This window comes from Natrix helvetica (assembly GCF_964273705.1).
Source record: "Natrix helvetica genome assembly, chromosome: 4".
Lineage (NCBI taxonomy): Eukaryota > Metazoa > Chordata > Lepidosauria > Squamata > Natricidae > Natrix > Natrix helvetica.
In genome coordinates, this window is record NC_138550.1 from 41,651,251 (window position 1) to 41,665,568 (window position 14,318).

Below are 14,318 nucleotides of genomic sequence, written 5' to 3' on the forward strand. Positions count from 1 at the left end.
AAAACTACGACTCCCAGAGGTCATCGGGGCACTTAAATCTCAGGGCGGGAGCTGCGGGTTCTTTTTATCTGGTGGCGGTGGCGGGTGCGCGGTCGGGAAAGAGAGTGGCGGTGGGAGCTGAACGAGTTTGGCTTTGATTTAACTTGGTTATGGCATGGTGTATTTGCAGTACAGGAAAAAAAAAGTCAAGTCGGTTGTGTATTAGTTTCGTAGTATTAATCACTGATAGATGCAAAAAGTGCCAGTTTAAAATATTCTATACCTGAAACTCTGGTAGTGATTTTGTGATCACGTGAAGTGTTAATACCACTTTATAATGCCTTGGTAAGGCCACACTTGGAATACTGCATTCAGTTCTGGTCGCCACGATGTAGAAAAGATGTGGAGACTCTAGAAAGAGTGCAGAGAAGAGCAACAAAGATGATTAGGGGACTGGAAACAAACATATGAAGAACGGTTGCAGGAACTCGGTATGTCTAGCTTAAGAGAAAGAAGGACTAGGGGAGACATGATAGCATTGTTCCAATATCTCAGTGGTTGCCACAAAGAAGAGGGAGTCAAACTATTCTCCAAGGCACCTGAGGGTAGAACAAGAAACAATGGGTGGAAACTAATCAAGGAGAGAAGCAACTTAGAACTGAGAAGAAATTTCCTGACAGTTAGAACAATTAATCAGTGGAACAGCTTGCCTCCAGAAGTTGTGAATGCCCCAACACTGGAAGTCTTTAAGGAGATGTTGGATAGCCATCTGTCTGAAACGGTATAGGGTTTCCTGCCTAGGCAGGGGGTTGGACTAGAAGACCTCCAAGGTCCCTTCCAACTCTACTATTGTATTGTATTATTGTATTGATTAGTACAGTATTATTTGAAGGTAAAGGTTTTTTAAAGGGACACAGTGGCTCAGTGGCTAAGACGCTGAGCTTGTCGATCAGGAAGGTTGGCAGTTTGACTCCCTAGCGCTGTGTAACTGAGTGAGCTCCATTACTTGTCCCAGCTTCTGCCAACCTAGCAGTTCTAAAGCAAGTAAAAATGCAAGTAGAAAAATAGGAGCCACCTTTTGTGGGAAGGTAACAGTGTTACTTTGAGTGTTACCGTGCACCTTCAGCATTTAGTCATGCCGGCCACATGACCATGGAAACGTCTTCGGACAGCACTAGCTCTTCAGCTTTGAAACTGAGATAAGCACTGGCCCCTAGAGTCGGGAACGACTAGCACATATGTGCAAGGGGAACCTTTACAGTATTATTTTATTTTTATTTAATAAACACAGAAATAAAAAATATTCTTATTTTATACCTGCTGCAGAGAGTGCAAGAACATATTGACAGGAATGATTTTCCTTCTGAAAGATCAGCACAAACTTAAAATGCTCTTGCTGTAATTCTCCAAGTGAGAAAATCAATTATTCCACATGGAATCTGTTCACACTTGGACTTATTAAATGATGGCAGTTGGATAATTGCTTCAGCACTTGCAGTGTGCATTGCCTAAATATTCATTATTTATCAGTATTTTCTAAGAAGTTTTTATTTCACGTCACTGAATCAGTTAAAAATAATGCCGGATTTAATGAGCCTGTCAGATTTCCCTCATGCTTTCAATTAAGAGACTACCGTCTTTCCAATGGAGAAAAATCAATTATCAAAAGTCCATTAATGTGAGCTACTGCAATAAAATGGGGAGGCAGGGAGTGCCGCTCTGACAGGCATGAAGCCTTGGATTTTTAAATAGGCCCTAGTTCACAATTTAGTTAAGTCACACACTAATTAAGACAGAAAAACAACAAGCAATTTATACATGTGAATTGTCACATGAAGTTAACAGCTGCTAGCCGATCATGGCTGATTTTGAAAAAGCCAGACAGGGTTGGATTTGGTTAGTATTTGGATGGAAGATCATTTGGAAAAATTGGGGCTATAGGCTACACTTGGAAGTAACAACGAAAAAATTCCAGAAAAAGGCAACGTTCCTAGCATTCTATACACACATATTTATGTCATCGATAACAGTTCAGCTTGACTTGAAAAACTTTTTAAAATTGACAAAAAAAAAATCCAACAAGAACTATCCAACTATCTAGTTTCTGCCATCAAAATGCAGAGACTTTTTGGCTAATGGTGCAGTCATAGTTCTACAGAGGAATTATTGAGTCTGTCATCTGCACCTCTATAGCTGGTTTGGTTTGGTTCTGCAACCCAACAAGACAGAAACAGACTTCAGAGGATAATTAGAACTGCAGAAAAAAACAATTACTACCAACCTGCCTTCCATTAAGGACCAGTATATTGCATGAGTCACAAAGAGGGCCGTGAAAATATTTACATACCCCTCACATCCTGGACATAAATTGTTTCAATCCCTACCCTCAAAACAATGCTATAGTGTGCTGCACACCAAGACAACTAGACACAAGAAAAGTTTTTCCCCCAATGCCATCACTTTGCTAAAGAAATAATTCCCTCACCACTGTCAAAACATTAACTAAGGCTGCATTACTATTACTATTAGTCTTCTCATTGTTCCTGTCACCCATCTCCTCCCACTTATGACTGTGGGACTGTAACTTTGTTGCTTGTATCTTTACGATTTATATTGTATTAATTTTCCTGATTGCTTATTTGTCATTTGCTAAGACTATCATTAAGTGTTGTACCTTATGATTTTTGACGAATGTATCTTGTCTTTTTATGTACACGAAGAACATATGCATCAAAGACAAATTCCTTGTGTGTCCAATCACACTTGGCCAAAAAAGAATTCTATTCTATTCTATTCTATTCTATTCTATTCTATTCTATTCTATTCTAAATATTTTTCCCAGGCAAGAATACCTAGAGGACTCCTCCAGATGGCTTGGATAGAAACTGCCACTAGGAATTCATGGAGTTGCATCCCACCCTATCTGGAGGGTGGCAAAAACTGAGATAGAGCATCCCAGAATATTTTGAGAGTCCATAAGTATTGATGAAGAACCTGTGAGGTTCTTCTGAGTAATATGGAAAAATCAATGCCTATATGAAAGTTTGTTTGCTCTTGTCTTATCTTATGATGTCAGCATAGTATTCCTTTAAATTAAATAAAAGTTAAAAGAAGCCATGATTTATATCTATAGAAAATGTGGCAAATGAGCAAGCCTTTAATTCTGTTGCAGTTTTTCTCAGCACTTTCCAGATATGTTGACTACAGCCCCCCCCCCCCCCAATACTATGACCTTGAAATGAGAAAATTAGGGCAAAGAAATGCATACCATAATGGGAATATCCTCCATTGCTAATTCTACTCATTTTGTAAATTATAACTTTTTAAAAGTCCTAAACAACAAAAATAGCCTTCTAGCATGGGATTACTTATACAGATAATTAGCCTATGGGATTAATTATATGTGTAACAGTGCTTCAGTGGATGTGGTTGGGTAAACATCCTGGAAGGTAAAATTAGGATCTGAAGATTTATCTATGGCTTATGCTTCCTAGTTCTCTACCCAAGCTTTTCCATACACCTTGGGGAAGGAGAGGGTTAGTAAACATACTGGACACAAAAGTTTCTCACACCAACTGATACAATATTGTGGGAAATAAATTGTGAGACTATTATAGTTTTTTTTTAAGGTATAGCATTCCCAAAAGGATTATGCAGCAGTATGAAGAGGGGAAATCCTCTCCTGAATTTTTATTTAGAGAATGAATATCCTATCAAGCTGGGTGTTTCCATCATATATATATATATATATATATATATATATATATGACAGTTGTATATGCATATGTATATGGACTTGTGTATGTTATTCATGCCACCTCTGTATCTGTTCTCTCCTTTTTCTTATGAAAAAATTAAGAGAAATTAGTGGCATGGATGTTGATGAGAAATCCCTTTTGTGTTTTATTCCATTTATCACATTATGATTGGCCATTAGCATTTAATATGATTTCAAATTGTAAGTTTTGATTAAAAGTTTGCATTAAATTTCAATGACCACTAGAGGGCAATAGAAGGATTTAGAAGTGAAATACAAAGTCAGATAAAATTCCTATCAGTTTAAGAAAGAAAAAAAAAGGGCCCTTCCTTTTTTATGCAACAGTATATAGAATACTATCTTCTATTTGTCTAAGATAATTATTCATGAACAACATGAGTTTAAGAAATTTATAAGGTTATAATGAGTGCTTTAAAACTAGGGATAAGGTAAATACGGAGAACTGCTTGCAAAATAGTTTTTCTCCCTGTCAACAAACAAGAAAAAAATCTTATCAGTTTTACAGTAATAATCTTGTAATGCAAATCACCACTACGGTATTTCTAAGTTCTTTTCAAAAACTTAGGCGTAAAGTATAAAATAGGTTTTCCTCATGAATATCCAAAAATCACATAAGCAATCCTCTTCACTAATCTCTTTTGTAATAATGCAAAACAAAAAACAAAACCTCACTTCGTTTATTATTAGCCGTCAAACTGAGAAAAAATAGATAAGCCTCTGGCAGAAAAGATTTGACTATTAACATCTTTTCCATCCTTGATTGGATAAATACAGGATGAAACTGTCTAAAGATTTTATTGATCACAATTTCTATTTGCTCTTCAAGCAGAGTGTGAGTCCAGGAAGACAGAGATTTTGAGCGGAATTGTTAATTGCTAAGCTGTTAAAGGTACATATAAGACGAAAAAAGCCTCCCTCCCTGTGTGTGTGTGTGTGTGTGTGTGAGAGAGAGAGAGAGAGAGAGAGAGAGAGATTCTTATCACATTGGGTGAAATGTATTTCGCTAACTTAGGTCTCAGAATGATATGTAAACCCAGCTATTGTGATTAATTTATTTTGGTTCCTGAACATTTTGGGGTGTACCTTATAGATTTTTGGCTGCTAAGCACAAAAATAACCTGTAATTTAACCTATTGTACTATTTTATAGAAATCATTTGTTTTTGCAATGTATATCCTTCAGTATCATTTGGCTAACTTGCACACAAGAAAGCATAGAAAAATATGGAACTGTTGTTAAGGCATATCCAGTATACCAAGAACAACGGAAATATCTGTGGAGATCAAAACATAATGTTTTGCTGCTTGAAATGCAGCTTGGATATCCCAAGTATTGTTGTTAAATATGTGAATGGGACAGCTGTACAAGAAAACATTATATTAAAAAAAAAAGGCCACTCTGAAAGAATTTATTTCCAAGACAGAAAAATGCAGTACATAAAATACCTGTTGACTTAGCAAAGATATTTTTGCCACCACTTCACATGAAACTCAAGACTGATGAAACATTTTGTGAAAGTGATGAACAAGGAAGATATCTACTACTAGTATCTACTGGAGATAGATGATATAGTATCCCTCCCTTTCTGTTGAGAGAGGGATTTTAACATAGATGGCCTCTTTGACCCTTCTTTTGTGATGACACCGATGACATCATCTATCTCCAATCTACAGCACAGTTCTTTCAGCAGTTCCAAGAAGGCTCCACACCAGGGGTGGGTTACGGCCAGTAAGCCCCAGTACGGATGCACTAGTGACAGCTGGGAGCAGCAGCCACCGTACCGGAATGGTGTTTTGGTGGCCCCACTTTCCCGCTCGCGTTCCTTACCTGCTTTTAAGCCAACCGGGTCATTTGTGCACACACGTGCAGCGTGTGGCACCTGCGTGACCTCTGCCAAGCAGCTGGAGCATCGCAGGGCGATGTGTGCACATGCGTGCGCAGCCGCATGCCCAGGGTGGACGCCCGGCCCCATCACAGCATACAGGTTGCGACGGGATCCAGAACCCACCACTGCTCCACACCCATTTGCACTACTCAAGTGTCCCTGAGGACACAAATAAACCTCCAAGAGGCCTCAACAACTCTCTTGTTGTTTAGTTGTGAAGTTGTGTCCAACCCATCGCGACCCCATGGACAACATTCCTCCAGGCCTTCCTGTCCTCTAACATCCCCCAGAGTTTATTTAATCTTATGCCGACTGCTTTGGTGACTCCATCCAGTCATCTCATTCTCTGTTTTCCCCTTATTCTTTTGCCCTCAATCTTTCCCAGCATTAGGCTCTTCTCCAGTGAGTCCTTCGTTCTCATTAGGTGGGCAAAGTATTTGAGTTTCATCTTCAGGATCCAAAGAGCAGTCAGGATTGATCTGTAGGACTGACCGGTTTGATCGCCTTGCAGTCCAAGGGATTCGCAGGAGTCTTCTCCAGCACCATAGTTCAAAGGCAACAACTCTCTAAAAGAATGCAAATGAACAATTCTCTGCAAGGAGTATAAATTCTTACATTCCCCACTATCCAGTCAGAGCTGAAAGAGCTGGACGAGAAGCAAAACATCTTCAAAGAAAAACCAGAAAGTCCAGTTGCCTCTTGAAAAAACACCTTTGGGACAACTATGACCTGGATGACTGAGAATCACCATAGACACTTAGGTATGTAATTGAATATGTTTTATAAACAAATGGTATTAGTTTAGTAAACCATAGTTCAATTTAGTAAACCATGATTAATGGCTAGCATTTTTGAGAAGCCAATCTAGTAATTTACGATGGTTGTATATTATGATTGTATAAGCCTTTTCAGCATCTCCAAATCTTATTTAATATGCTGCTGACCTGAAAACATTCAGTTATCTTCAGGACAAATCTTAAGCAAGTATTATTTCAAGACTGAAACATGAAATTATTATTTAAAATTGATTGATTGATTTATAGTTTAATATTGATTTATATTTTGATTTTCCAAACAGCTGCTTGATATGGGAAGAAAAAGAAATCCAGGAGAAAAAAGGATGGTGGGGATGAGCGAGCAGCTTTAGCCTGATCTTGGGAATCATGCTACATACATTCAAGACATTCTTGGTCTACCCAGCTGTTCCACGCATGTTATTTTCAGAAACATAGTAATCCTGGGGGGATCGGGGAAGGAATTGTGTCAATAAATTGGGTGAGGTTAAAAAAAAACCTTCAGGAGTCCCAAGTTAAGGAATTCTGGGGAGAGAGATTATTTCAGCTGCTATTTAACACCCATTAAATAGAGTAAAGATAGAACTTCAGATGAATGAAAGTAAATTTTAATAGCAAGATACCATTTTTAAAGGACTATTGGAGAGGGTTAGCTGCCTGGGAATAAACTCCACTAAATTCTGTGAAGTTTCTTCTGTTAGATATGTATGACACATAGCATTGCAATTATCTATAGCAGGGGGTGTCCAAACTTGGCAACCTTAAGACTTGTGGACTTCAACTCCCAGAATTCCCCAGCCAGCAGAGCTGGCTGGGGAATTCTGGGAGTTGAAGTCCACAAGTCTTAAAGTTGCCAAGTTTGGACACCCCTGATCTATAGTATCTAGAGTTCACAACTATTCTCTTGGTATCTCATTTTTTCTCCTTGCTTTAACAACATTTGGTTATTACCAGTTTGGCCCTTTGAAGAGAGATTTTTCAGAAGTTACCAGAGAATACATCAAAAGTAAAAACAGTGATAATCTGTTGGGGCAGTATTTATCAACCTTGGCAACTTTAAGAGATGTGGACTCCTGGGAGTTCTGAGTTCTAAGTCCCTGAGAATTCTGACACTTGAAGTCCACATCTCTTTTTTTTAAAAAAAGAATTTTATTGGTTTTTAAACATTTATAGGGAAGGGTAGGTGGATATACAAATTTTTTTGGCAGCTACATCGTGCTGAAAGTAGAAATCTCCCCAAATCTCACAACTTTTACAGAAAGAAAAACAAAAGATAAAAGATAAGCAAAAACAGCATCTTATTATACATTGTATCAACCATGTGTTCAATCATCTCTTTTACCACTTTCTAATATATCAACAATTACAATAATATTTCAAATACATTTATTTTTGTGACCTGAGTCTTTTCAGTATTGCTCCCTCCCCCTTGTCCCCTGGCGGAGCCGCAGCCTCTCCCTCCCTCATATCTTTTATATTATCACCTTTTTCACTACCTCTTATAGTTTCATCCTCTAGGAGGGAAGTGTGTTTTTTCATGAAGGCCTCTGCCTCCACAACTGAATTAATTCTAATTCTATTTCCCTCCCAGAAAATCAACATTCCTTCTGGCAATAACTATCTAAACCAAATTCCTTTATTATATAATTTCTTTGATAAGGAGGAATACTTCCTCCTCTTTTCTCTTATTTTTTTCGGAATTTGTTTAAGAATGGCAATTTCTTTATCTTTATATTTTAGTGGTCCCCCCTTTGGGCTCCCAAAACCTCATCCCTCGTGGTCTTCCTAAGAAATTTAACATGGATTTCCCTTGGAACATTATGTGTTCTGGCATATTCTGAATTGATTCTATAAACCAGGTCCATATCCCACCACAACTGTTCTTTATCTCTCTTAATGTATTCTGCTAAGATTATACACATAACATCCTTAAGGTCTTCATCTTCTGTCTCGGGTAGGCTCTGGAATCTGAGAAAAAGGGACACTCTTTCAAGTTCCATCTTTACCATGAGGTTTTCCAGTTCTCTATTCCCCTTCTGAGTTGCCTTCACCCCCTCCTTCAGCCCAACCATGTCCTCCTCCAGTACTCCAATCCTCTGCTTATTTTCTATTGTTTGCTGCTGTGCATCTCTGAGCTGCTCCCTAAAATCTGTCAGTTCTTTTTTCAGTTCTTCCTGTCCCTTCATAATAGCCTGAAACATTTGGGCAACTGATAAGTCCTTTGTGCTCTCTCCAGCCACTTCTTGTTGTAAGAATGATAGTTTTTGTCTGTTGGGTCATTGGGCTGGATGCAGAGGAGGCAGGCGCTGAGGCTGCCTTCTCCGGCGGTGGTTTTTGGGCCCCATTTGTTAAGCTCAGGGATAAGTGTAAATCCTTATACAGAAGAAATGGCGTATGTGGAGTGCGCAGTTGGGTGATACCAAGGGGGCAGACAGGCCCAGAAGTGAATGTTAATTCTCAGTCACAGTTCCAAGCCAGAAGAAGAGAGTCAAATAATCCAAATCCTGAAAGACCATAAAACAGGGGAGGCTCCAGAAGTCCTTCGGGAGGTAATAGTAATATAAAGCCAGAAATTTCTTCAAAGGTAGTTTCAAAAGGCTAGTTTCATTTATTAGAGCGAAGTAGAAGAAGGAAGTGAGCCATCTTGGCTCTGCCTCTCACAGGGAACCAGGGAGCAAAGCATTTAAAGCTTCCATAAGGCTTTTAAAACAGCTCAGGAATCACTTCTTGCAATTGTGATGTAAATCTTTCTCATAGTTAGTACAAGTGGGTAATTCAACGTTTTACTCTCTCACTCCATTCCAAGATCGTGAGATAGTTCAAATGCCGCTTTAACCAAGGGGGGTAAAAAAAAAACCCTCCAATCTTGCAACTTCAAATAGATTGAATCCACAACTTGCAAGTAGCTGTTGCTCATCCATTAAATGGTGTTAAAAGAGATTAGGGCAAACTTCTCACCTCCAGCACTTCACTGCAACTTCTGATTGATTATTTCCTTCCGGAATCTATTCAGCGAAGGCGCAGGCAGCTGACAGCTACGCCATGCACCCCCCTTCGCTCCCCGACTCCAGGGGCGAGACTGGAAACCCCCCGATAGCTGCCGCTGCTTCTGGGGGCTCCATCAAGCCGCCCTATGGCAGGTGGTCCCTCCAAGACCCCTTGTGCTCCTTAAAGGAGCCCACCGGAGAGACGAGCAGCAAATGGCAACGTCCGTCGCCTCCGGGAACCGGAAGTGATCTCAGTCCACATCTCTTAAAGTTAACTTACCTCCCCTACTTTTCAGTGGTGGGCTGCTGCCTGGTCGCCTGAACTGGTAGTTCCAATCACCACTCACCCCGGTGCTAGTCTGTCCCATTTATCTCACTTTCTGGCTTTGTTCCCTGCCTGCGCAGCCCAGCTGATTGCTGCACCTCGCCTGCTCTACTCACCGTGGCTGCCTGAGATACTTAGTTGTGTGTTTGAAGCCGTTCAACAGCGAGGAAGGCACATGTTTGAGTGTAGTGAGCATGCATGCGCACACACTCACATTTCTGACAAACCAGTTATCGATGTATGTGCAGCCCATCTCTGCTACTTTTCCTCTCCACTAGCAGATTGTGATCCTCATGGGCCATTCTCTATCTCAAAATATATTGTTCGATTGTGCTCCCTGACAAGATTACTAGGTTTCAACTGATCACTTTCAAGAACTGGTGATAGAGAGATATAAATTGCAAAGACTTTTCAGTTCTACACTCTATAGACAGTGATCTTTGTTATAGTTATTCTGCAGAAAAAACTAAAAGTTTTGTGGTGTCTTTGAAACTGACATACTTATTATAGCATTATAATTTACTACTGTGATCCACAAATTCTTACTTGGTCTTCCAGTCACAACACTGTGATAGAATTAACATGTTAATCCTGAATCTCTGTTTATCAGCATTTATTAAGAGGTAACCGGTCCGGCTTTTTAGCAGCTGAGGAATTGCATGTGGATGGACAAATCCAAGTTTAAATCTTTGTTCGGCCATGGAACTTGTGAGGTAGCATTTAATCAGTTATTCACTTTTAACTCGTCTGTCATACAGAATTTGCTGAAATACGTTTTTGGGGAAATCCTGATATTTGCCATTTCAGCTTGCAGAAAAAGGTGGCATATGCATGTATGAATTTTAATACATGGTGCGTTAAAATGGCCCTGCCTACCCACCCCGGTTCTACGGCATCCCATTTAGGCCACTTTTTTTAGGCAAAGCCCATGCGCAGAAGGCGGAGTGCATGCGCAGACAAAGCATGCTCATATTTGCGAACCGCTAGGTAAGGCAAGTGATTACCACTTCTGCTCAGTCCATTGTATTTTTTAGTCAACAAGTGCCTTCTCTTTTGTTGAAGATGATATAGATACATTATCAGATATTTTTTAAAGGATTCATGATTTCCAGGTTCAAGTTTCAGCAGTTTCTTTTTCATTACTTTGTTGCCTCATCCCTGACTACTAATCCCTTGAGGAATATGGAATTGCTGTAGGGAAGGGTAAGGATTAAAGTTCCCAAATTTAATTGATTGTAAATTACTTCCAGTTGCTCTCCACATTCAAATTTGCAATTGTTTAAAAATGGTTTACAATAATGACAAATAAATGTTTTTGTGCAACATATTTGATTTATATGGTGACACTGCATTCTCTGCCCAAAAACATTTATTTGAAGAAAGAAAAATGCACCAGGAGTTCTGTTTATAGAACTTTAATATAACCTCTAATTCAGGGGGGGACGACGACCAGCTTGTTTCTGAATTTCTTGCTGATGTAGCTGAAACTCAGCAATGGTATTTGAATCTCAACAGCTGATCATAAACAGCTTTAGCATCCGTGCTGCAAAATTGTTCTGACTGTGATAACATTCCATGATGTAAGGAATACAAGAATAGCCACAGCAAAATCACACAGTACAACAAAAATGGACACAATTTCTTCCTGTTCCCATACCATTATTAACACAATCTGCATTATATTTTTGTTACATGTTATATTTTTCCTATGCTTCTTCCAAGAAGTGTTGAGTAGTATGCATATTTTTCTCCATACCTCCCTTATCATCTTTGTAACAGCCTTGTAATGTAGGTGAAGCCGAGAAAAATTGACTGGTCCAGGATTACCTAATCAATTCATGGTGGGATTGAATTTGAATCTTTCCAATCACATTCTATAATTAACAATATTAATTTCCCCCAAAGGCAGAGAAAGATAGGATAGGATCCCTATGTAGCATAGAGTAATATTTGCCAATTTCAGCAACTTTTAGATGTGAATTTCCCAGGTAGTATGTAACATTTTAAAGTTGTTGTAGTTAAGAAACCCTGGGATAGAGTAATGTGGTTTTCCACATTACTTTGGAACTTTGCAGGAAATATACATGCATGGATAGATAACACTAATTACTAAGGTGTTTATTATGCAGTTTGGGGCATTGTATGACTATCTGTTGCTGAACTTAACAAATATTCTTAACTAATGTTCTTGCAAAATGAGATTTTGTGTGTGTGTATTTTTTTTTTTTTGTATAACTCTGAAACATTTGAAGGGCTACTCAAAGACGAGTAGGATGTTTTCTGCTTCCCATGTTTAAACATGATTTATTTCATTATTTAGACATCACTGGACTTTAAAGGGACTTTGGGCAGCTCACAATGTAAAATAAAATGATAGATTACAAAATATAATTGCACAATGCCCTCTATATACTAGAAATGCATCTAAACAGGGGACCATAGCCGACAGAGGGGGTATTCAGCAGGTTCTGACCAGTTCTGGAGAACTGGTAGCGGAAACTTTGAGTAGTTCGGAGAACTGGTAAATACCACCTCTGACTGGCCCCATCCCCATCTATTCTCTGCCTCCCGAGTCCCAGCTGATTGGGAGGGAATGGAGATTTTACAGTATCCTTCCCCTGATACACCCACCAAGCCACGCCCACCAAGCCATGTCCACTAAGCCACGCCCACAGAACCGGTAGTAAACATTTTTGAATCCCACCAGTGATAGCCAACCTTCCCCAAGACTTAGGAGAGGGGGCGGGGAGAGGGGGCGGTCTATAAATTCTATAAACCTTCCCCAAGACTTAGGAGAGGGGGCGGGGAGAGGGGGCGGTCTATAAATTCTAAATTCTAAAGTAAAGGAGAACAGCCATGTTTTCAAGGTCTTCTGGAATACCATCAGGGTGGCAACTACATTCTAGAGCAGGGGTGTCAAAACTTGTATCACCACGGCGGCATCACAAAATGTATTGCGTCTTTCCCCCCCTTCATTAAACTGGTATGCGAGTGGCCAGTGTGTGACGCATCCGACCTGCAGGCCAGGAGTTTGACACCCGTGTTCTACAGGATAAATGTCGTGACAAATAGATGGGTCCAACAGATAATTTTGTTTAATTGAGAAATGTAAAGGATACAAACTCTGCCATGTTTTTCCAGGTAGGTAGAAACAATGGGAACAGAGGTGGGTTCCTGCCGGTCCAGTTAAATAGGTAGTAGAAATTGGCCATATGTTAGAGGACTGATAGCTCCGATGGCCTGGACATGCTCCCATACCAGTACAGTCCCCTGGCCTGGGCCCGCTCGCTCCCCCCCACCCAGTCACTGCTCTCTCTCTCTCTCTCATCCCGCCCATCTCTACCATGCTTGCCCCACCCACCCACTTCCTTTGCCCATCCAGCCGACGGGATCCACAGCGATGCCGGTCATGGCTGACAGCTTTCTTTGCCAGCCGGACACCAAAAAGTTCTCCCTTTTAAAAGCCTCCAGTGATGGAACCAGAAGTGGCTGCGCCCAGGCAGGGGATGTTGGGGAGGGGCTGGGTGGGTAGGAACTAGAAGGTCTCTGAGTGAGCGCTGGGCAAACAGGCGGTGAACGACCTCGGTTTCCAATCGCCGGTGAGTGGCTGCATCCAGCCAGGGGATTGGAGGGGGTGGCTGAGTGAGCACTGGGCAAGCAGGCAGGAGGGCCTTGGGGTGGGGGGTGAACCCAAATTGTGTCCCACAGCTGTTGTGTGCAAGGAAAAATTTTGCACAGTAAAGAAAAATTTCTCGTGAGTGCGAGGCAAATAACAGCTTCTTGCAGTCTTGGGAAGTTTTTCTTTTCTGTTCAAGCATTTTCCCTGCACACAACGGCTGAGAGACACTCACAGTGAGGTACAATTTGGGGGTGGCAGGTGGGGCAGGGGATAGGGTGATCCGGGCCACAAGATGTGCATCTTACCGGAAGCTCCGGATCTTGCCACTTGAAAACCTGCGAAGCTGCTTTGGGAGGGGGCAGACGGGCAACATTCCCCCCGCTCACTGGGCACCTTCAGCAGGGGTGGGTTCCTGCCAGTTCTAACCTCTTCTATAGAAGAGGTTCCACAAATCTACTGTGCCATTTAGAACCAGTTCCAGCTCCCTCCTCCCGCCCGTCCGCACCATGCTTGCCCCCGCCTGCCGCTCACTGATTGGCTGGCTCGCCAATCACCCCGCCCGCCTCTAAGAGTCCTATCTAAACCTTAAAGTCTTAAAGCTGTCAAATTTGAACATCCCTGGAGTTTTCTTCTAAAAGGTTAGAGGTGCAAGGGTCTTGTAACTTGACAGCTTTAAGACTTGCACACTTCAATGCCAGAGTTCCTGAGCCAACATTTTGGTTGTTAAGCAAGAGCATTGTTAAGTGAGTTTCACCACATTTTACAAGTTGGCCATGCCCACCCAGTCACATGACTCCTAAGCCACTTCAACTCGGCCACATGGCCAGCAAGCCACTCCCACAAAGCAGTCCACACCTACAGAAGAGGTTCTAAATTTTTTTGAAACCCACCACTAACCTGCAGCCTTGGAGCAAGCTTTTGGACAGTAAAGAAAAACTTCTCATGTGTGTG